At 45.5% G+C, this 23,279-nt stretch overlaps 1 protein-coding gene across 1 annotated transcript in view; it reads right to left on the bottom strand.

Annotated features, from left to right (window-relative positions):
- Nucleotides 1-23,279, bottom strand: part of Il2ra (interleukin 2 receptor subunit alpha) — a 50,734-nt gene that overhangs the window by 26,765 nt on the left and 690 nt on the right. The window lies entirely within an intron of this gene.

Genomic DNA, 23,279 nt, shown 5'->3' with positions numbered 1-23,279 from the left:
AGCCCAGTAGAATATTTTTTATAAAAAGAAAGGCAGTCTGAAGTTCCAAAGAAACCTGTGGATGGAGGAAGTACTCATAATGAGAACTGCAAGATATCCTGAGCTGAATGGCAACAATGAGTTTTGTTTTATTTTGCTTTTTTGAGGCATGGTATCACTCTAGCCAAGGCTTATCTGGAATGCACTCTGTAGTCCCAGGCTGGTCTTGAGCTCACAGTGATTCTCCTACTTCTGACTCCCAAGTGCTGGAATCAGGTGTGTGCCATCATGCCTGGCCTAAATGGCAATCAAAGCAATAACTAATTAAAACAAAATACTTGTGAGGGGGGTGTGCTGGTATTTTAATCCCAGCACTCAAATTGGCATGAGTTCAAGGCCAGCCTGGGGCTACAGAGTAATTTCCAGGTCATCCTGAACTAGAGTGAGGCTCTGCCTTGAAAAACAAACAAAAAATAGGGAGATGGCTTAGTGGTTAAGGTGTTTTCTCGCAAAGCCTAAAGACCCAGGTTCAATTCTCCAGTACCTCTGCTTGCAAAGAAATAAATAAAAAATATTTAAAAAGAGATGGGGTCTGGAGAGATGGTTAAGGCCTAAGGACTCATATTTAACTCTCCAGGTCCCATGTAAGCCAGACACACAGTGACGTAAGTGCACAGTGTCACACATGTCTGGAGTTCAACTGCAGTACAGCCGGAGGCCCTGGCACATTAATTCTCTCTCTCTCTCAAACACACACACACATTTAAAAAAAAAAAGGCCAGTCTGTTGTTGGCTTGCCTCCCCCACCCAAAACAAAGAGACCAGTTGGGACAGAGCAAGCCCGACAGAGCAGTCAGGTGAAGAGCAGGAAGCCCTAGCTATTGATTAAAAATTTCAAAGAAGCTGACAGAAAGCTGGAAGAAGCCATTCTACATGTAGTTCAATGGGAGAAAGATACACCACCAGTGAAGATACTCAACAGTGGACACTGCAAGCCTTATAATTGGCCAGCCAGCCCAAATGAGCCATTGGGTGCAATGGTGGTACATCTGTCATGGTGGAAACCAACTGCCCTCTAATTGGACTGGAGGCCCACTCCATGGGGGAAACACATCCCTGATACTGAAAACTTAAAAAAGGGTTAGTCATGAGCCCTAGGGGTATAACATCTGCTGATGTCTGGAAAAATGTATATAGTATGCTTAGCAAACTACCCAGTAAGCACTTCTCTTAATGTTCATACCCTTATATTAATGCTACTCTCACTTTGGGTAGTGAATCTTCTCTTTTCAGATAGAAGTGACTTTGGGATGACTCAGAAGGTATCATAGTACTGGAAAGAAGTGACTGGAGTACTGAGTAACATCTCGATCACAACTTCCCAGGCTCAGGTCCTAATGCAGAAGAAGTGGCGGAAAGAATGTAAGAGCCAAAGGAAGGGTAGGACTCCATACAATGTGCTCCCTCCAGACATAAAATGGCCTGGAAATCCATGACCTCACAGTACCTGACACCACCTACACAAGACCATCATAATAGGAGGAAAAGATCATGACATCAAAATAAAAGAGACTGATTGAGAGGGTGAGGGGATATGATGGAGAATGGAATTTCAAAGGGGAAAGTAGGGTAGGGTGGGTATTACCATGGGATATTTTTTATAATCATGGAAAATGTTAATAAAAATTGAGAAAAAAAATAAAAACAAAAAAAATTTTTGAAGAAAATAAGAGACCACTGTGGAAAAATTTTAACTGTAAACTGGAAATGGATGAAATAGGCAACTAAAAATTTATAGTTGGACAAGTAAATAGATTCAAGATGAAATTGATTTGAAAAAGCTGGATGTGGGGGTGCACACCATAATCCCAGTGCTGGAGAGGCTGAGACAGTAGAATTTCTGCACTTTTACAGGCCAGCCTGAGCTATATGATGAATGCTAGGCCAGCCAGGTCTTCATAACAAGAAGATGTGCCTCAAAAATAAAGAGGGGTCTGGAGAGATGGCTTAGTGGTTAAGGCACTTACCTGCAAAGCCAAAAGACCCAGGTTCAATTCCCCAGGACCCACGTAAGCCAGATGCACAAGGTGGCACATGCCTCTGGAGTTTGTTTGCAGCTGCTGAAGGCCCTGGTGGCCCATACTCTCTTTCTCTATCTGCCTCTTTCTCTCTCTCAAATAGGTAAAAAACTAAAATATTTTTCAAAAGTTCAAATGTGGGCTGGAGAGATGGCTTAGTAGTTAAGGCACATGCCTGAAAAGCCTAAGGACCCAGGTTCTATTCTCCAGGTCCCACATAAGCCAGATGCACATGGTGGCACATGCATCTGGAGTTCCTTTGCAGTGGCCTAAGGCCCTGGCACGCCATTCTCCCTCTGTCTCTCTCTCCCTCTCTCTGTCTCTAGTAAATAAATAAATAAATCTTTAAGATGGGTGTGGTGGCACAAGCCTTTAATCCCAGCATTTGGGAGGCACAAGTAGGAGTGTTGCTGTGAGTTCGAGGCCACCCTGAGACACCTTGGAAATCCCCCCCACCAAAAAAGATGGCTTAGCAGTTAAGACACTTGCCTGCAAAACCTAAGGACTCAGGTTTGATTCCCCAGAACCTACGTAAGCCAGATGCACATGGTGGTGCGTGTGGACCCCTTTGCAGTGGCTGGCTATAGAACCTGTCATGTCCATTCTCTGTCTCTCTCTAATAAATGAATTAAAAATAAAATAAATAAAAAGAAAGAGAAGGAAGGAATTGATTTAAGATAAAGTAGAATTGTAGCTAATCAGGAAATTACATCAATAATTAAAAAAACCCATTAATAGATATGAAATAAGTATCATCTGTTTTATAAACTGTTTCAAGGATTAAAAGAAGAGATGTCTCCCCAATTTCTTTCATAGGACTAGTCTTCCTACTAAACCTGGAATGGACTCTGGAGAAAAGAGAGATGGGAGGACTAGGAAAATTTCACTATGAGGACTTCCAGGTAAGACGGTGGCACAGTAGCCATGTCAAAACAGCCTGAGGAGGGAAATAAGCAGAAAAACAGCAAAATACACTCTTCTACCAAAAAGTGAAGGTATATAAGCCATTATCAACCACAGCAGAGAAGCAGGAGAGACTCAGATCTTCTAAAAAGGGGGAAAGCAGCCAGAATCTTGCCGAGGCTCCTGTGGCCTGAAGCAGAGGCTGCCTGCCGGCTAGTGCCCAGCTGCGGAGCAGAAGCTGCGGCGGGCACCCCCCCCCCCCTCCGCGCAGCCGCCTGCTCGCCAGGTCAGCGGACGGAGGGGAAGACCGCGGGCAGCCGAGCAGCTGCGGCAGGAGCGGGAGCAGCCCAGCAGCTGCAGGACCACTCACCCCCCGCCCCCGCATCCAGCACAGCCGAGCAGAATACCAGATCCACAGCACAACGGAAAGGTAACAGGTCCTACTTACAGAAACACAGATACATAGGCCTGCACTGGAAGAGCTAATCTCTCCTTCCATGACAGGGCAGGTTATGGGTTACATATTCTTGATCAGTTTTACCATTCTCAAATAAGCTGTATTTTGGTGTTGACTATTGTTGCTTTGACATTTCCTGATTTTTAGGGCCTTTGTCTTTTTTTTTTTTTTTCCCTTCTTCTTCTTCTTTTTTTAAAGGTAGGGTCTAACTGTGGCCCAGGCTGACTTGGAATTCACTATGTAGTCTCAGGATGGCCTCAAACTCATGGAGATCCTCCTACCTCTGCCTCCCAAGTGCTGGGATTAAAGGCATGCACCATCACACCCGGTCTTTTTCTTCTGTCATTATTGGGGACAGGATTTAACTGGCCCCATGCTGACCTGGAACCCATTTCAAACCAGCAATCTCAACCTCTCAGTTGACAGGATTAAGTGTGAGGCAACATGCAAAGGAATTAAAGATGAAAACGAACTCCTGAAGGAGAACACAGGAAACAAACTTAATGAAATGAGATCAATACAAGACATGAGTAAATGAATAGAAATAATGAAAAAATATGAATCAAAAATACTAGAAATGAGCAACAGAATAAGTCAAATAGAAAATTCTGTAGAAAGTCTCACCAGTAGAATGCATCAAGGAGAGAACAGAATATCTAAGCTAGAAGACCAGCTGGCAGATCTAATACAGGCCAACAAAGAGAAAGACAAGCTAACAGGAAGGCATGAGTGGGAATTGCAAGACATTCAGGACACCATGAAGAGATCAAACATAAGAATTCAGGGCATAGTAGAAGGAGAATAATTTCACTCCAAAGGCATAATAGGTGTTTTCAACAAACTCACAGAAGAAAACTTTCCCCAAATAGGGAGAGTATGCCAATACAAGTTCAGGAAGCCTATAGAATGCCAAACAGACAAAATCAGGAAAGAACCTCTCACCATCATATTATAATTAAACTGTAAACCACACAAACCCAAGAAGATAAAGGGAAAGCAGTTTGAGAATAAAATCAAGTCACATGCAAAGGCAAGCCCATCAGAATAACAGCAGTTTACTCAACATAAACTTTAAAAGCTAGAAGGGCTTGGAATGATGTGTTCCAACTTCTAAAAGTTAACAACAACTGTCAACCAAGATTATTTTATCCAGCAAAGCTATCCATCCAAACTGATGGATAAATAAGGACATTCCACAACAAAATTAGTCTAAAGGAACACATGACCATTAAACCAGCTCTACAAAAAATACTTGAAAGGATCCTCCATGCTAAAGAGAAAGAAAACACACACATAAGGAAACAGGAAAAAAATAAACCATACTCAAATAATAGTCAGTACAAGAGAGTAAACAAAAAACTGGAAGAACTACAAAACAAGAATGGCAAGAATAAACACACACACTGAGTAAAATTAAATCAAGATGACACAACCATTTAAACAGGTCTATAACAAATACGGAGGCCAAAACAGTTATAAAAAAATTCCCAACTAAAAAAAGTCCAGTGCCAGATGTGGTGGCTCACGCCTTTAATCTCAGCTCAGGAGGCAGAGGTAGGAAGATCACTGAGAGCTCAAGGCCACCCTGAGACTCCATGGTGAATTCTAGGTCAGCCTGAGCTAGAGTGAGACACTATCTTGAAAAACCAAAAACAAAAAAAATAAGTCCAGGCCCAGATGGATTCACCAGTGAAGTTTTCCAGACCTTCATGGAAGAACTAACACCATTGCTTCTCAAACTTTTCCATAAAATAGAAAAGAAAGGAATCCTACCAAACTCCTTCTATGTAGCCAGTATCATCCTGATACAAAATCCAGACAAAGATAGGACAAAAAAAGAAAATTACAGACCAATCTCCCTCATGAACATAGATGCAAAAATTCACAACAAATTATTGCCAAATAGAATATAAGAATATATCGGAAAGATCATTCACCCCGACTAAGTAGGCTTTATCACAGAAATGCAGGGATGGTACACATATGCAAATTTATAACTGTAATACACTATATAAATGGACTGAAGACAAAAATCACATGATCATCTCAATAGATGCAGAAAAGACATTTGAAAAAAATCCAACATCCCTGCATGGCAAAAGTCCTACAGAAGCTAGAAATAGAAGGAAAATATTTCAACATAATAAAGGCTATATATGAAAAACCTATAGCCAACATAATACTACATGGGAAAAACCTTGAAACTTTTCCACTAATATCAAGAACAAGACAAGGGTGTCCACTGTCCCCACTTTTATTTAATATGGTACCGGAAGTCTTAGCCATAGCAGTAAGACCAGAGATGCACATAAAAGGGAGACAAGTATGTGAGTTGGAATAAAACTCGTTAGCAGAGGCCAGTAAGCTAGAGAAGAACCATAAGGGAGGGAGAAGAGGGGCAGACTTACTGTATATTTGTAAGTAGAAGAACAGATTACTTGAGGTGGAGAGGGCTAAGTGGGGTCAGGGGAAGAGATTGAGTAAAGGAAAGGTGGAGGGAGGGCTAATCAAAATCTAAGAGGATATAAATAAATCATATGGAAACCTACTTTTTTGGACAATGGAACACACAGGAGCCATAGATTGTTACTAGAAAATTTTCAGTGCCAGGAATGGGATACCTTCCAGTGATTGTTGGTCAGGGAGGTCCCTGATGCCCCCAAAGCATTACAGGCCACTGCCGAGGCTCTTGGTTTTCACCAGGAATGAATGGTAAGACCCTTTGCTGAAGACTCCACACACTTGGGCTGCAAGGCCACTGAGAAGTCTTTTTTTAAAAATTATTCTTTTATTTATTTGAGGGAACGAGAGAGGGAAAGAGGCACACACACACACACACACACAGAGAGAGAGAGAGAGAGAGAGAGAGAGAGAGGGAGAGGGAGAGAGAGAGACAGAGAGAGAGAGAGAGAGAGAGAGAGAGAGAGAGAGAGAGAATGGGCATCCCAGGGCCTCCAGCCACTTCAAATGAACTCCACACGCTTGCACCACCTTGTGCATCTGGTTTATGTGGGTATGTGGGTCCTGGGGAATTGAACCAAGTTCCTTTGGCTTTGCAGGCAAACACCATTACCGCTAACCCATCCCTCCAGCCCCCACTAAGAAATCTTGCTGCAGTTAACCTTAACCCTAACCTCCTCCATGTAGAACAGCTGACAGAAAGCTGGAAAAAGCTACACCACATGCAGCTGCATGGGAGAGAGAAGTCGTCAGTGGAGATAAACAACAATGAACACTGCAAGCCTTAAGTTGGCCAGCCAGGCAAACGAGCCAATGGGTGCAATCGTGGCATGTCTGTTATGGAGAAACCAACTGCCCTCTAATTGGAGTGGAGGCCTGCTCCCCGGGAGGGAATACATCCCTGATACTGAAAAACCTGTGACGGGGAGGTCATGAGCCCTAGGGTGTAATGCCTCCTGGTATCTGGCTAAATGTATATATTATGTTCACCAAACTGCCCGGCAAGCACTTCTCTTAATGTTCATACCCATATATTAATACTACATGCTCTCATTTTTGGTTAGACAAGCTTCTCTTTTCAGATGGCGGTGATCTCTGGGATGACTCAAAGAGCACCATAGTGCCGAGAAAAAGTGACAGAGGAGTGCTCAGCACTGAAGTATCTCTATCACACCTTCCAAGGCTCAGGGTCCATTGTGGAAGAGGTGGCGGAAAGAATGTAAGAGCCAAAGGAAGGGTAGGCCTCCTTACAACATGCTCCTCCAGACACAAAATGGCTTGGATATCCATAACCTCACAGTGCCTGACACTACCTACACAAGACCATCATAAGAGGAGGAAAAGATATAACACAAAAATAAAAGACAGACTGATTGAGAGGGGAGGGGATATGATGGAGAGTGGAGTTTCAAAGGAAAGTGGGGGGGGGGAATTACCATGGTTTATTGTCTATAATTATAGAAGCTGTTAAAAAAAAAGTTTCACTATGAAAACAGACACCATGCCTGGGATTTATGGGTACTGGGGACCAAACTGAGTCCTTCATGCTTACAAGGCAAGCACTTTGCCAACCAAGCCTCCCTCCCCAGCTCCTCACTCTCCTTTAAGGGGACATTAGGGACATTGCTGGCATCGGAGAAAAGGCCTCTGGCATCCTATGAGCAAAGGAGGCTACGTGCTTTGGGTGGAAGGTTTAAAGGTAGTTTGGGAGAATGTTTTGTTAATAAGGAGCCTGGTTCATCTGTGAGTCATTAATGTTTCCTGACCCACGGTTTCTGAGACGTTGGCTGCCCCAGACTCTGCCAAATGCTCGAAGTTTCCATAAGGCAAGAATGGGTGACTCACTGGTAAGACATTTTTGGAGAAAAACTTGTGTCTTCATCAGTATTGTTATTCACATAAACAGTGGGCTAGAGGATCTATCTATTTTCTCTTTACTTTGAAAGGCAGGCAGGCGCCTGGTGTGGTGGCACACATCTTTAGTCCCAGGACTCAGGAGGCAGAAGTAGGAGGATTGCTGTGAATTCAAGGCCAGCCTGAGAGTAGTAGTGAATTTCAGGTCAGCCTGAGCAAGAGCGAGAGCGAGATCCTAAGTCAACAACAACAAACAAACAAACCAAAAAAAAAAGGAGGGTTTAGCAGTTAAGGCATTTGCCTGTGAAGCCAAAGGATTCAGGTTTGATTCCCCAAGACTCATGTAAGCCAGATGCACAAGGAGCGCATGTGTCTGGAGTTTGTTTGCAGTGGCTACAAGCCCTGGCATGCCCATTTTCTCTCTGTCTCTCTTCTCTTTCTTTCTCTCTCTCTTTCTCTTTGCTTGCAAATAAATTAGAAATCTTCAAAAGAAAAGAAAGGCAAAAGAAAAGATAGCCGGGTGTGGTGGTACACCCTTTTAATCCCAGCACTCGGGAAGCAGAGGTAGGAGGATCGCCGTGAGTTTGAGGCCACCCTGAGACTACATAGTGAATTCCAGGTCAGCCTGGGCTAGAGAGAGACCCTACCTAAAAAAACCAAACAACAACAACAAAGAAAAGCCAGTAAGGAAGAAGGATAGAAAGAAAGAAAGAAAGAAAGAAAGAAAGAAAGAAAGAAAGAAGGAAGGAAGGAAGGAAGGAAGGAAGGAAGGAAGGAAGGAAGGAAGGAAGGAAGGAAGGAAGGAAGGAAGGGAAGGAAGGAAGGAAGGAAGAAGGAAGAAAGAGATAGAGAGAAAGAGAAGGAAGCAGGGATCCCAAAGTCTCTCTCCACCACATACAGCTGTCTCTAAATTGCTGCACTTGGGAATCTTGAATGCTTTAGCCAATGAGCAGCTGGGCTGGTTGTGTTCTGACAACAGCCCTGTCGCACCCACCTCAGTCTCCTCGTTGATAATGAGCTTCAGGACATGAAAGCGTGAAACCACAGACTTACTACAGAATGTCAGCCCGATTAAAACTAAAGTGTTGTCAGATAACAAAACAAAACAAAACAAGACAGGGTAGAGATAATCTCCCCTTCTTTCTCTGAAATCTGAAGGTTGTTTTCCCTCAAATCTATGAAACCAATTTCTTGGGACAGAGTCTTATTTCTAGTAGAGACACTAAATTGGCAAATCCCACCCATGGTCCCTCCAGTCTTCTGGAGAGATAGAATCTTCTGAGAAATGTAAACTGTGTTACAGGGGAGATGTTCAAATGGATTCCAATGGAAGTTCCCCTGCACTTAACAAAAATGAACCCCGACATGGTGGTGCACGCCTGTGATCCCAGTACTCCGGAGGCCATGGTAGAAGAATCACTGGGTTTCAAGGCCAGTTTGGTCTACATACAAAATGTAAGGTCATCCATATATAATGAGATCTTGTTTAAAAACACAAAACAGCCAGGTATGGTGACACATGCTTTTAATCTCAACACTTGGGAGTCAGAGGTAGGAGGATCACTGTGAGTTCAAAGTCAGCCTGGGACTACAGAGTGAGTTCTAGGTCAGCCTGGGGTAGGATGAGACCCTACCATGAAACAGGCAGAGAAAGATAGAAAGAGAGAGAGAGAATGGGCATGCCAGGGCCTGTAGCTACTGCAAATAAACTCCAGATTCATGTGCCACCTTGTGCATCTGGCTTACATGGGTCCTGGGGAATTGAACCGAGGTTCTTTGGCTTTGCAGGCAAGTGCTTTAATTGCTAAGCCATCTTTCCAGCCCTTTAAAAAACAATTTATACATTGTTTTTGCTTTTGTTTTTATTTATTTATTTGAGAGAGAGATGGAAAGAGAGAGAGAGAGAGAAAATGGGCACACCAGAATTTCCAGCCACTGCAAACAAATTCCAGGTGCATGTGCCACCTTGTGCATCTGGCTTATGTGGATCCTGGGGAGTTGAACCTGGGTCCTTGGCTTTGCAAGCAAACGCCTTAAGTGCTAAGCCATCTCTCCAGCCTGCTTTCCACTGACTGAGGACACCTTGCCGGCCTGGCGGGCCTCCTGTCTTTCTCTGGGTCTTGTTTCTCCAGGAAGCCCCCGCCCCTTTTCCCAGCCGTGGCTTTCTGGTGTCCCCCTGGGTCACCAAACTCACCTGCCTCTGTAGAAAGACACGAAGCTCACCAAACCGCCCCCATAACCTCGAGAGCGCCTGCATGCAGCGGCAGGGCTTTTCTTAAAGGAAAGTCGAATTCGGTAAGTTCAAGGTAAGATTCAAATTCAAGCCTCTTAGATTCCCAAGTTCATGCATGAATCCTTTCTACTCTTCCAAGATGCTTCTTGGGTGGGAGAGATTACAGCAGGCAGACGCGTTGTGGAATGGACATGGTGCTCATAAAGGCCATACTTTTTTTTGGTGGGGGTAGGTGTTGGTTTTCCAAGGTGGGGCCTCGCTTTAATCCAGAATTCATTAGGTAGTCTCAGGTTGGCCTGGAACTCACAGCGACCCTCCTGCCTCTGCCTTCTGAGCGTTAGGATTAAAGACATGCACCACCTTGCCTGGCAAAGGGCTAGGAAGATGGCTCAGTGGATGACGTGCTTGCTGTGGAAGGGTGAGGATGGAACTGGATCCCCAGCTCCTGCACAAATGCCAGATGGGCATGGTAGTTGCCTACCCAGGAGGCAGACAGAGACTGGGGATTGTTGGGCCAGCTGGCTAGCTAGACTGGCTGAATCAGAGAACTGGGGGCTCAGGTGAGGGACCCTGTCTCAATAAGTAAAGTGCCCAGTGACCAAAAAAGACACTCAACATTAACCTCTGGCCTCCACACGCACATGCACACACATGCACTCACACATGAACATGCGTACACACATTCATGCCATGCACATGGCCCACAAGTGAGGACGTTTCTTTTGAAGAACAGGTGACCACAGGCTGGGCTGTACTACGTGCAGAGGGCCAGAACATCAGGGTGGAGAGATGGGAATGTGTCCGGGAGGCAAGGGGAATGGCTGGAGCTCTTTGAACAGGGATGCGTCATTGCTTTCAGAGAAGATCAACTTAGGACCAGTCACAGGGTGGCTTAAAATGAGACCGAAGGCTTGCCTAGAAGCCTGTGACAGGCCAGTGACACCTGTTGACGGCTGTCTCCTGTGTCCAGGGAGCGCTGGTGGATTCTGGTCGGCGAGAGCAGCTCCCTGCTCTCCCAGACATTCAATTACGCTCCACAGCCTCGGCTTCCCTATGTGAAAGATGAGGCTGCTGGTCGTGGCCCCTGGCTGCTGTGGTGGGGTCACGGAGCTCAGATCCGGGTGGCCCGTGGGAGTGTTTAATGGCTGCAGTTAGATGTTGGCGAGATGGCTCAGCAGGGAAGAGTGCTTGCTGTGCCGACCTCAGGACCCCAGTTTGAATCCTAGTACCCGTGGGAAAATCTGAGCATGGCTAGACATCCCTGTCACCCCAGTGCTGGGGGAGGGAACCGTGAGGACGGTTGCTGGTGTGCACTTTAACACTGGGGAGCTCTGGATTCAGCAAGAGACCCTGGCTCAGGGAGATCAGGCAGAAGACACCCCACCTTGTCCTCTGGCTCTGGCGGCAGTGAGAGAGGGAAAGGGAAAGTGAAGGCAGTGAAAGCCAGACGCAAGCATGAGCACTGTGAGCCCGGGCTGGCCCCGCCTGCCCTCACGGGTGTTAGCAGGATGTCTGATGAAATCATCCTTTGACTCTAAAAAGACTTGAAAAAAAAAGGTGTTTGTTTTGCTTTCCTTAAAATAAGGAGTTTTCTCTTGACAAAGGTTCTTTTTGTTCTAAATCGGGCTTTGACTACAGGTGCCACTACCACAGGAGCGGAAGCAGATACCACGCTGACGCTCAGCCGAGCTTTCAGCAGCAGGGAAGCCGTCAGGGCTGCCCACAGCCAGCACGAGGCACACACGCAACCTGATGTCAAGTCACCAGCCCCAAAACTCCTGGGAAACTCTCAGGGTGCTGGGGCAGGAAGAGGGTGACGTCAACCTCGACTTCAGGGGAACGCAGACAAACTTATAGAATTGATCTCTTTGCCTAGAAACATGGCAATCTGATCTTTCTCTGCAGAGATGGGCCAATTTGCTCAATATAACTAAAAGTCATGTGTGTGTGTGTAATTTTATTTTATTTTTGGTTTCTCAAGGTAGGGTCTCACTCTAGTCCAGACTACTGACCTGGAACTTACTCTGTAGTCCCAGGCTGGCCTTGAATTCACAGCGATCCTCCTACCTCTGCCTCCTGAGTGCTGAAATTAAAGGCATGTGCCACTTCCTTGAACTCATGGCAATTATAGGCGCGCACCACCACACCTGGCTTTCTCTCTTAAATAAATAAATTAATAAAATATTTTTTGAAATTGCTGGGAGTGGTGGTGCATGCCTTTAATTCCAGCACTTAGGAGGCAGAGGTAGAAGGATCTCAGTGAGTTCGAGGCCACCCTGAGACTACAGAGTGAATTCCAGGTCAGCCTGGGCTAGAGTGAGATCCTACTTCCAATAACAAAAGAAGAAAGAAAGAAAGAGAAAAGGAGAGGGAGAGAGAGAAGAAGAGGAAGGGAGGGAGGGAGGGAGGAAGGAAGACTAGAAGGAAAGAATGAACAAAAGAACAAAGGAATGAGAGATGGGAAAACAAAACAAACATTGATAATAATGGAAACTGGATTAGTGAGGTTCCTTCCTCTCTTCCTTGAAGAGGTCGGAGTGCTAAGGATTGGAGAGTGACTCACACACTTGAACATGTGGCAGGTGGTTAATAAATAATGCTTCTAAGACTCATGGGGCTGTGGGAATAACCTGCTGTTAAAGGAATTTATTATTATTTTTTGAATAAAACAAAGCTTCAAGGCTGAGGATGCGGCTCAGCTGGCAGAGCACTTGCCCAGCGCGTTCAGCCCTTGGGGTCCGTCTCCAGCAGCAAATCACGCAGGTGCGGTATCACAGCTGCCGCTCACGTGAGCCACAGACCAGAGTGTTCAGGGCCAGCCTCGGCTACCGAGCAACAACAGAAAAGCTGCATATCTGCTGCCCGTACAACTCTCAATTCACAATTAGAGGTCTTTTACTCTAGTAACTTCAGTGACTAATGATGACAAAACTGTTCACTGTCCCCCCTGCGTTCCGAAGGTTAGTGTAAATTAGAGGCAGTTACTGGCTTAAGATGCACTAGTCTTGCAGGAGTAATGTGTGTTTCACCAACTCTCTTTCTTTTTTTCAAAGAATATTTTATTTATTTATTTAGTTATTTGAGAGAGAGTGAGAAGGAGCAAGAGAGAGAGAAAGAGAGAGAATGGGCATGCCAGGGCCTCCAGCCACTGCAAACGAACTCTAAATGCCTGCGCCCCCTTGTTTGTGCATCTGGCTCTAAGTGGGTCCTGGGGAATTGAACTCCAGTCATTAGGCTTTGCAGGCAAGCGCTTTAAGTGCTGAGTCATCTTCCCAGCCTCAATCAACTCGTTTTTGCACTTAGCTTAGGTCACCATAGTGCATGTGGATTTCTCTCCTGGTAGAGAGGGAGCCATTGGAGGCCAAGAGTTGGGTCTCACCCACCTCTATGTCTCTAGCCTTGTGGCCAACACACAGCAGTTGCTCAGTAATGATGAACGAATGAACAAAGGGATGGGTATAGGAAGAATCCAGAAATCTGTCACGGCACGAGGTTCTCCCCCCTCACCCTATGGCATTCCTCTTCTGCTGTCTGCTACACCTACGAGCAGTGGCTTTTCCTTCTGCACTCGAGGCCTATGTCTATCCTTGCCTTTGTTTTTTATTATTACCAAGAGCACAAAAAGCATCTGGCTTCTGAAGGAGGTATCTATTTTGGTCCCAAACAGAAAAGTGTGGGTGCTTCTGTGGGTGGAGATGGCAATTCCTGAGCAAGTGTAGTGAGTCATGAGCGGAGGTGCTCAGAATTTCCTGCTCTGGGAGCGACCAGGGCAGGCTCGGGGCTGATGCTGTCTTGAAAACAACCAGGTGCTGTTTGGAAAGACCCAGCCTGCTCTTTGAGGGCTACAGGGAAACAGAAGAGTCCAGAAGACAGACTCCAAGGACCAGATGGTGTCTGCAAGCTCCTATGAGAGCCTGGCGTGATGGCCCACACCTGTAATTCTACAACCTGGGAGCAGAAGATCAGAAGCTGCTTGTCAATTTTACCTACATAGCAAGTTCAAAGAATCCCGGGCTACATGAACCCCTTAGGGCTGGAGAGATGGCTTAGCGGTTAAGGTGCTTGTCTGCAAAGCTTAAGGACTCAGGTTCAATTCTCCAGGACCCACATAAAGCCAGATGCACAATGTGGCACATGAAATTGGAATTCCTTTGCAGTGGCTAGAGGCTCTGGCATTCTTTCTCTCTCCTTGCAAATAAATAAATAAATAAGTAATATTTTTTTGAAAAAAGTGGTGGTGGGGGCTGGAGAGATGGCTCAGGGGGTAAAGGCACTTGCTGTGCAAGTGTGATGACCCGAGTTCAGATCCACACAATCCACATAAAGTAGCTTCTGTAATCCTGGCCCACATACAGTGAGATGCTGGACAGACAAACGGATCTTCCAGATGCTCATGGAGTTATAAGCATCGGTGAACAGAGCCCCTACTTCAAACAAGGCGGGAGGCAAGGAGAGACATCTGGGGTTGTCCCTTGACCTCTACAGGCATGCGTGGACTCTTTGCCTGCACACACCCATACATACATGTGTGTGCACGGATGAGTATGTGTGAGCAGACACAAAGACCAACAGAACAAAACAAAGTAGTCTGGGGATGCAGCTCCGTTTACATAGTTCTTGTCTCTCCTGCACAAGGTCCTGAGCTTGATCCCTGGCATCACATAAACTGGACATGGCACATGCCTGTAATCCCAGCACTAAGGAAGTGGAGGCAAGAAGATAAGAAGTTCAATGTCATCCTAGGCTACACAGTGAGTTGGAGGTCAGCCTGGGTTACATGAGCGCCTATTTCAAAAACCAAAACCAGGTCCTAGAGAGATGGCTTGGCAGTTAAAGGCACTTGCTTGCAAGGTCTGCCAGCTGGGGTTCAATTCCCACCCACCCACATAAAGCCAGATGCAAAAAGCGACACAAGCATCTGGCATCCATTTGCAGTGGGAAGAGACCCTGGCAAGTCCTCTTCTCCCTCCCCATGTTGAATAAAACAGAGATAAAACAACAACAACGAAGTGTGGTGTGATGCAGGTGTCCCCCATAAACTTGGGGTTCTGAATGCCGGGCTCCCAGCTGATGGAGGTCTGGGAATTGACGCCCCTGGAGGCAGTGTATTGTTGGGGGCGGGCCTATGGGAGTTACAGCCAGTGTCGCCTTGCCAGTGTTTGGTACACTGTTGCTGTTGTCCACCTGATGTTGTCCAGGCAGTGACGTCCACCCTCTGCCCATTCCATCATTTCCCTCTGTCGTTGTGGAGCTTCCCCTCAAGCCTGTAAGCCAAAATAAATCCTTTTTCCCCCCACAGGCTGCTCTTGGTCAGGTGGTTTCTGCCAGCAATGCAAACCTGACTGCAACACAAAGCAAGCAAACAAACAAAGAAAAGAAAGAAAGACAGACAGACAGACAAAAAGACAAGCCATGCACAAGCAGCAGCCACTCTGTACACTGGAGATGTACGGTGACAGAAGCAGACCCCTAGGCAGAGTCATGGATGAGCAGTGGGACGTGTTTCGTAGCTTACTTATGCCAACTTCTTAAAACTACAGCGAATTTCTTTGTTAACATGGCACATGTAGCTTTGACCTTTGTCAGCAATGTAGAATAGTAATTTAAAAGGGGGGGACTGGCGAAATGGCTTAGCGGTTAAGGTGCTTGCCTGCAAAGCCTGCAAAGCCAAAGAACCCAGGTTCGATTCCCCAGGACTCACATAAGCCAGATGCATAAGATGGCGCACATGTCTGGAGCTCCTTTGCAGTGGCTGGAGGCCCTGGTGTGCCCGTTCTCTGTGCCTCCTTCTCTCCCTTGCTCTCTGTCTTTCACTAATGAATAAATACATCTTTTTAAAGGAGGGGCTGGGGAGATGGTTCAGTGGATAAAGCGCTTGCAGCTCAAACCTGAGTGCTCAGATTCAATCCTCAGACCACACCTAAAATAGCTAGACGCTATGGAAGGCATCTGTAATCCCAGCATTGTGACATGATGGGAGACAGAGTCAGGAGAATATTCCAGAAGCTCTCAGTGCATGTACACTCCAAAACAAACAAACGAACAGAAAACCAATAACAGCAGAGTGAGATCAAGAATAGGCCTCTGTCAAACGAGGTAGAATAGCAATTATGGACCCAAAAGTTGTCCTCTGACCAACACACGCACACCATGATACACACACACACACACACCATGACACATGCACATCTGCATTCACACACATGAACACATATTCTCATGTATAAATAATAAAAGATAAGCTCTAGAATGACTCAAATCTCAGCATCTTCCTAGTTGTGACATATCAGCAATTTATTGAGCCTGTTTAAGCCTCAGGGATTTCCTGTCTCCATCCCCCAAGTACTGGAATTACAGGAAGCAGCCACGCCTATCCCGCAGTTACTGGGGATCTGAACTCGGGTCCTAACACTTGTTTAACAAGCTCTTTACCCACTCAGCAATCTCCCCAGTTCCTCTTAAAATTTCTTAAGGAATGTAAAACAATGTCACTAGTACGTCTGGATTTCCTTCCCAGAGAGCCTGACTCCATTGATCTTAATCGGTCCCAGACATCCTTTTCAAAAGCATCCCAGACACACATTCTAATATAACCAAAAATGTTATTCCAAACACATTTCTCTTATTGATGGGGGAAACTTCCAGGATAGCCATAAAATCAGTCAAATAGACAAAAACTCTCTTGGCCCTATTAGAGTGGAAGATGTGTGAACTTTCTAGAGAGTCTTGTAGTGTTGTTTTCCCTGCAAAGGGTGGTTGACTTGAAAACGTGGTGGGGAATTGGTGATGGGCTGCTGGCTCGTGTTGTTGGCTGACCTTGGCCATCTTCAGCACTGGGACTGCTTGGCAGACATTCCATCCTCACTGTTAAGCCACAACAGTTTAAGGACAAGGACTGTTCCTCCCTCCATCCCTGTAAGCTGAACGCACGCATGGACAGGTGAAAGCTTATCGCTGAGACTTGGGATAAGGACGCGCTTGATCGATACCCAGGGCTAGATTTTAACGGACCAGGACATTCTACCCAACCTGTATCGGAAACACATTCAGGGATGAAGGATTGATAACTACCTGAAGCTACCCATTGAGTAAAGGTCCTCTTTTCTTTTCTCACAGTGACTAGCTAGGTATAAAGAGAAGAGACAGGTCCATGCCTAAAAAGCCTCTTTTGTGAGCAATAAGAACATTGTTTGAGGGCTGGAAAGATGACTTAGCGGTTATGGCGCTTGCCTGTAAAACCTAAGGACTCAGGTTCAATTCCCCAGTACCCATGTAAGCCAGAGGCACATGGTGGCATATGTATCTGGAGTTCGTTTGCAGTGGCTAGAGGGCCTGGCATGCCCATTCTCTTTCTCTCTCTCTCTCTCTCTCTCAAATAAAGAAATAAAAAATTTTATTTCTTTATTTGAGAGAGAGAGAGAGAGAAAGAGGCAGAGAGAGGGAGAGAGAGAATGGGTGCTCCAGGGCCTCCAGCCACTGCAAAGGAAGTCCAGACGCGTGCGCCCCCTTGTGTGGGATTAAAGGCGTGCACCACCATGCCAGGCTAAAATATTTTTTGAAAGAACATTGCTTGAGGGAAGGCATTCCTTTCACAAGCAAACAGCAGAAGACCTCAACCAAAGACAGTGGTGTTTTTGCCCTGACAGCTGTAACTACAGCAACACGGAAGCAGTAATTTTGCTGCAGTGTGGGGTAATGCCTTCTGAGGATTGGAAAGCACCTGCAGTGAGATGTCGTGCTTTGGTCTGTCGCTACTCAGTGGCCTTTCTTTCTTTCTTTTTTATGAGAGAGAGAGTGAGCGACAGAAAGAGAGAGAGAATTGGCACAACACGGCCTTAGCCCCTGCAAATGAACTCCACATGCACATGCCACCTTATGCACACGTGCCACCTGTGCGCATGGGTCGCCCTGTGCATCTGGCTTATGTGGGCTCTGGGGAGTCAAACCTGGGTCCTTGGGCTTCGCAGGCAAGTGTCTTAACTGCTAAGCCATCTCTCCAACCCCACTCAGTGATCTTTTGACCCTGGCATAGATGGTCTTCTGTGGGGAAATATTTGCATTTCCAAGAGCACCCTAGCTTGAAAAGATATTTTAAAGCAAAGCTTCTTTTTTTGATTTCCAGAAATCTTGACATAGAGTGTTGTTACTGGGAGAGGGTTTTAAGAGCTCTAAATCAACCTTCTCCCTTCACAGAGATAAATGTGTCAAAACATGACCTGCCCATGTCTTTCCTTTGGTCCTGCAATAATACCATCAGGAGGGGTTTCCCTCCACATTCCACTTCCTTTGAAGTTCATTTTCCTCCTAATTCTATTCCTCACTGACCTCGGGTATGTGTATGATTTCCTAAAGGAACTCTTTATTTACTTGTAAAAATCCTGCTCACCGCTGGGCGCAGTGGCGCATGCCTCTAATCCCAGGAAGATCATGGTGAGTTCGAGGTCACCCTGAGACTCCACAGTGAATTCCAGGTCAGCCAGAGCTAGAGTAAGACCCTAACTCAAAAAACAAACTAACAAAAAAAATTCTGCTCACCACTGAGTGATGAAAAGAACAGAAAATTACCCTGAATGGCCATGGTGTGGAGGCCTCTCCTGCCCTGCCCTAAGGGTTTCCCTGGCTACCATAGGAATGGCTTCAGCCAGAAATTATGCACCGCTATCCAGAATGCCCAAGGTTGGTTTCTTTGATCAGTGTGTGTGCGCGCACACATGCGTTTCTGTGTGCACGTGTATGCATGTGCATGCATACAGAGGCCACAGAACATCTGCGGTATGGCTCCTCAGGTGCTGACCACCTTTTTTGAGACATGGTCCCTCACTGGCCTGGAACTCACCAAGTAGACTTGCTTGGTGGCAGTGAACCCCAGGAATGTTCTGTCTCCACCTCCAGCTCTGGGCCCCACCATGCCTGGCTTTTTCTATATGGTTCCTGGGGATAAAACTCAGAACCTCATGCTTATACAGGTAAACATTTGACTGGCTGAGACATCTGTGCAGTCTTCCCCAAGTTTACTTTTAATATTTTAGTTATTTATTTGAGACAGAGAAGGAGAGCAAGAGAGAGAGAGAAAGAGAGAGGGAGGGAGGGAGAGAATGGGCACGCCAGGGCCTCTAGCCACTACAAACAAACAGCAGACATATGTGCCACCTTGTGTATCTGGCTTTATGTGAGTACTGGGGAATTAAACCCAGGTCCTTAGGCTCTGCCTTAACTGCTAAGTCACCTCTCCAGCCCTTCCCAAAGGTTTTAACAACAAAAAATTTCTAGAATACAAACTGGGTGGCTCACTCCTTTAATCCCAGCACTTGGGAGGTAGAGGTAGGAGGATCGCCATGAGTTCAAGGCCACCCTGAGATTGCATAGTGAATTCCAGGTCAGCCTGGGCTGGAGAGATTGCTTAGTGGTTAAGCACTTGCCTGTGAAGCCTAAGGACCCCGGTTTAAGGCTCGATTCCCCAGGACCCACGTTAGCCAGATGCCACAAGGGGGCGCACGCGTCTGGAGTTCGTTTGCAATGGCTGGAGGCCCTGGTGTGCCCATTCTCTCTCTGTTTCGCTCTGCCTCTTTCTCTCTCTGTCTGTCGTTCTCAAATAAATAAATAAAAACAAACAAAAAAACTTCTAGAATGCTAAAAATAGAGTTCTTCTCAGTACTTGGGAGACTGAGTCAGAAGGATTGCCATGAGTTCAAGGCTTGCTTGGGTTCGATAGGGAGTTCAAGGCTACTGAACAAGGCCCTTTCTCAAGCAAACAAACAAAAGCAAGGGTACAGTGGGCCTTTTGACCACATCTGAAGTAAAAACCTTCTTTTCATAGACTTAAATATTATAGTGTGAGTTATAAAACAATGCTATGCAATTTATACATTGTAAAATCAAATTTAAATATGAAACCAAACTTTCTAAAATTACAAGTCATATTAGTGTCCAGTCTAGAGGGATGACCAAATTTTACTAATTTCAGTTGTCACCAAATATTATTTGAATGGTTTAGCTGTCCCTTTTTGATGTTCAAAATAACTGTAGTATGTCTCATATTTCTGTAATTAATTTCTAGCCTTAGTAGGAAAACCCTACTTACTCAAGATGAAGTCTTATTGTCCAGTCATGATATCCTTGTTTCAAATTCTTTAGTTATGTTTTTGTTTTGTTTTTGGTTTTTCGAGGTAGGGTCTCGCTGTAGTCCAGGCTGACCTGGAATTCACTCTGTAGTCTCAGGGTGGCTTTGAACTACCTACCTCTGCTAGGATTAAAGGTGTGTACCACTATGCCTGGCTCAAATTCTTTAGTTCTGAGTGCAATGTCATAAAGAACATTTTCCTCTTTTGATAATGTAGTCTATGATTTCATATTCTGCTATCAAATACTCTTAGTTCACTATTTGACAATATAAGCATTTTACCTGCACTTCCCATTGAACCTTGAAGTATTTAAGTTATTAGAAAGGAAAGATGAAGGTGAAGGGTCCTTTGGGATATTGTGTTTAAAAACCTATAGAATGCCGGGTGTGGTGGTGCAGGTCTTTAATCCTAGAATTTGGGAGGCAGAGGTAGGAAGATCGCCATGAGTTCAAGGCCACCTTGAGTGAATTCCAAGTCAGCATGAGTGAGAGTGAGACCCTACCTCAAAAATAAAATAAAATAAAATAAATAAAAAGCTACAGATAGCTGGGCATGGTGGCACATGCCTTTGATCATAACACTCGGGAGGCAGAGGTAGGAGGATAGCTGAGAGTTCGGGGCCACCCTGAAACTACATAGTGAATTCCAGGCCAGCCTGGCCTACAGTGAGACCCTACCTCAAAAAAGCAAAAGAAGCTACAGATAAAATTAATGATAATAAATTGTGCCTTCCTAAACATGCTTCTTTTTTTTAAACAATTATTTTATTTTGTTTGGTGGTGGTGGGTTTTTCATGATGGAAATGAAACTGAGGGCCATTGATCTACATTTCTAGAACTTACATGCCATTTTTGAGAGCATTCTGACAGCAGTTTATAAATATATAGATTCAGAATCTGATTCTTTATATTTTATTTATTTTAATATTTTTATTTTACTTATTTGCAAATTTGCAAGCAGAGAGAGATAGACAGAGAGACAGACAAGACAGAGAGAATGGGCATGTCGGAACCTCCAGCCTCTATAAATGAGCTCCAGGCATGGGTGCCACTTTGTGTGTCTGGTTTTACATGGAAACTGGGGAATCAAACTCTGGTCGTTAGGCTTTGTAGGCAAGTGTCTTAACCTCTAAGCCATCTTCCCAGCCCTATTTTTATTTATTTGAGAAAGAGAGAGACAGATAGAGAGAGAATGGGCGCCCCAGTACCTCCAGCCACTGCAAACGAATGCCAGATGTATCACTACCTTCTGCATCTGGCTTATGTGGGTCCTAGGGAATCAAACCTGGGTCCTTTGGCTTTGCAGGCAAGTACCTTAACCACTGAGCAATCTCTCCAAGGTCTGTCTTGAAGATGAACAAACTGAAAATACTGCTCTGGGATCCAGAGGAACGGAAGGGTTAAATGTGAAGGGTTAGGAATGAAGTATTTCTATGACAGAGCTGGAGCTAGGAAATTCTAGCGTGGGAGGTAACATTTACAAGAAGGGACAGTTAGACACGCATGTCACATTAATGGGTTTCCATACCTTTTGTCTTTTGAATTTAGGGGATGACTATTTGATCACAGAATTCCTAGAATGATCAAGGGATGTGTAAGCTCTCAGAAGTTCCACAATTCTTAGAATGGTGTCTTCAGTAATGTGCTGTGTTGGCGACATCAGGAGAACTCTCTTTTCAACCACATCCCATGACCCAGTAATACAGAGACTAAAAACAACAAAGTTGACTAATACAACCCTTTTACCCCAGCATAATTTTAATTGATGGCTCTGGAAATTTTCAGAATGAAAACCTGCCTTATGAATCAGCTAGAAAAATTGATGGTCTGTTTGATTTTGTTAAAGAGCTCTCAGCCCTGAAGAAGAGACTTGTTTAATTTAAGCCTGGGTTCTTCCTGGAGGAAAACAACTGAAATGAAATTATTTCTTGCACCGGAGTCATTTCCAAGTCACCTCTTAATTTCAGCAACACAATCTATTCCATTCTCTTTGACTATAGGGAGCACATTTGCCTGCTGGCTGGGCTGCTTTAAGATCCTCATGACCCCACTGCCTGTGGCTCATCTCCTTCCTCTCTGTCCAGTCGCCTCTGACTCCGGCTGCTGTGGGAAGGAGGACTAGCTGGGTGCTAGCCTGGGCAACTCTCACGGCCTGAGACACTCTTACGTTTGGCTTTTCTTCTTCTGTTGGCTCATGGCCTCGGCGCTGCGAAGAGGCTCTAGCTATTAAGATAGGATTTCTGGGCTAGAGCATGCCATGCAGCCCTGTGGGTAGAGTGCTTGCCTAGCATGCACAGAGCCCTGGGTTAAACCCCTAGGACCTCCGAAGCCAGGTTCGGTGGCCTGTGCCTGAAATCCTAGCACTTGGGAGGTGGGGCCAAGAGTTCAGGGTCTTCCTCAACTACATAGTGAGTTGAGGACAGCCTGAGGTACTCGAGACCCTGCCTGGGAAAAAGATTTCTAAGTCTGGTCCATAGAAAGTACTCTATAAAATGGCACCATATAAGATTTTCAGGTAGTTGTCTACCAGGTAAAATTAAAACCCTTTAACCTGAGGGTTGAGGTGCACTTTAGAGGTAGGGAATTTGCCCGCCATGTACAAAGCCTGGGTGTCTGTTCCCAGCAGTACAGGAAAACAAAGTTTAAACTTGCTGACCAAGACTTCAGTTTATTCCTTTGGCCCCATTTCTGACTTTATTTTTTTTTCTTTTTAGAGAAAGAGCAAGAGAGAGTGAGACAGCGCACCCACAAGAGAGAATTGGTCACACCAGAGCCTCAGCCACTGCAATCGAAGTCCCGAAGCTTGCACCACCTACCTTGCCCTTGCCTCACCTTTGTGCATCTGGCTTGCTTAGGATCTGGAGAGAGACTGACCATGGATCCTTGGGCTTTGCGGGCAAGCACCTTAATCCCCCTCAGCCAACTCTCGAGCCCTGCCTTTCCATTTTAATGTCCACTATGCTGATAGCCTGTCTGTGGACGGAAATACAGCCAACTACCTGCTGTTCCCCAACACACTGCTATGTCTTGGCTCATATGTCTTCTCTATCTGCAGCGAGCTTCCCTGGGTCTCGTTTCTGGGCGTGTGGCGCAGGCCTTTAATCCTGGCTCTCAGGAGGTGGAGGTAGGAGGATTGCTGTGAGTTCAAGGCCAGCCTGAGAGTGAATTCCAGATCAGCCGGGGCTAGAGTGAGAC

Source organism: Jaculus jaculus, chromosome 15, assembly GCF_020740685.1.
Source record: "Jaculus jaculus isolate mJacJac1 chromosome 15, mJacJac1.mat.Y.cur, whole genome shotgun sequence".
In the NCBI taxonomy this organism is placed as follows: domain Eukaryota; kingdom Metazoa; phylum Chordata; class Mammalia; order Rodentia; family Dipodidae; genus Jaculus; species Jaculus jaculus.
Note: the sequence above shows the minus strand (reverse complement) of the source record. Positions and strands in the feature narration are given on the sequence as shown.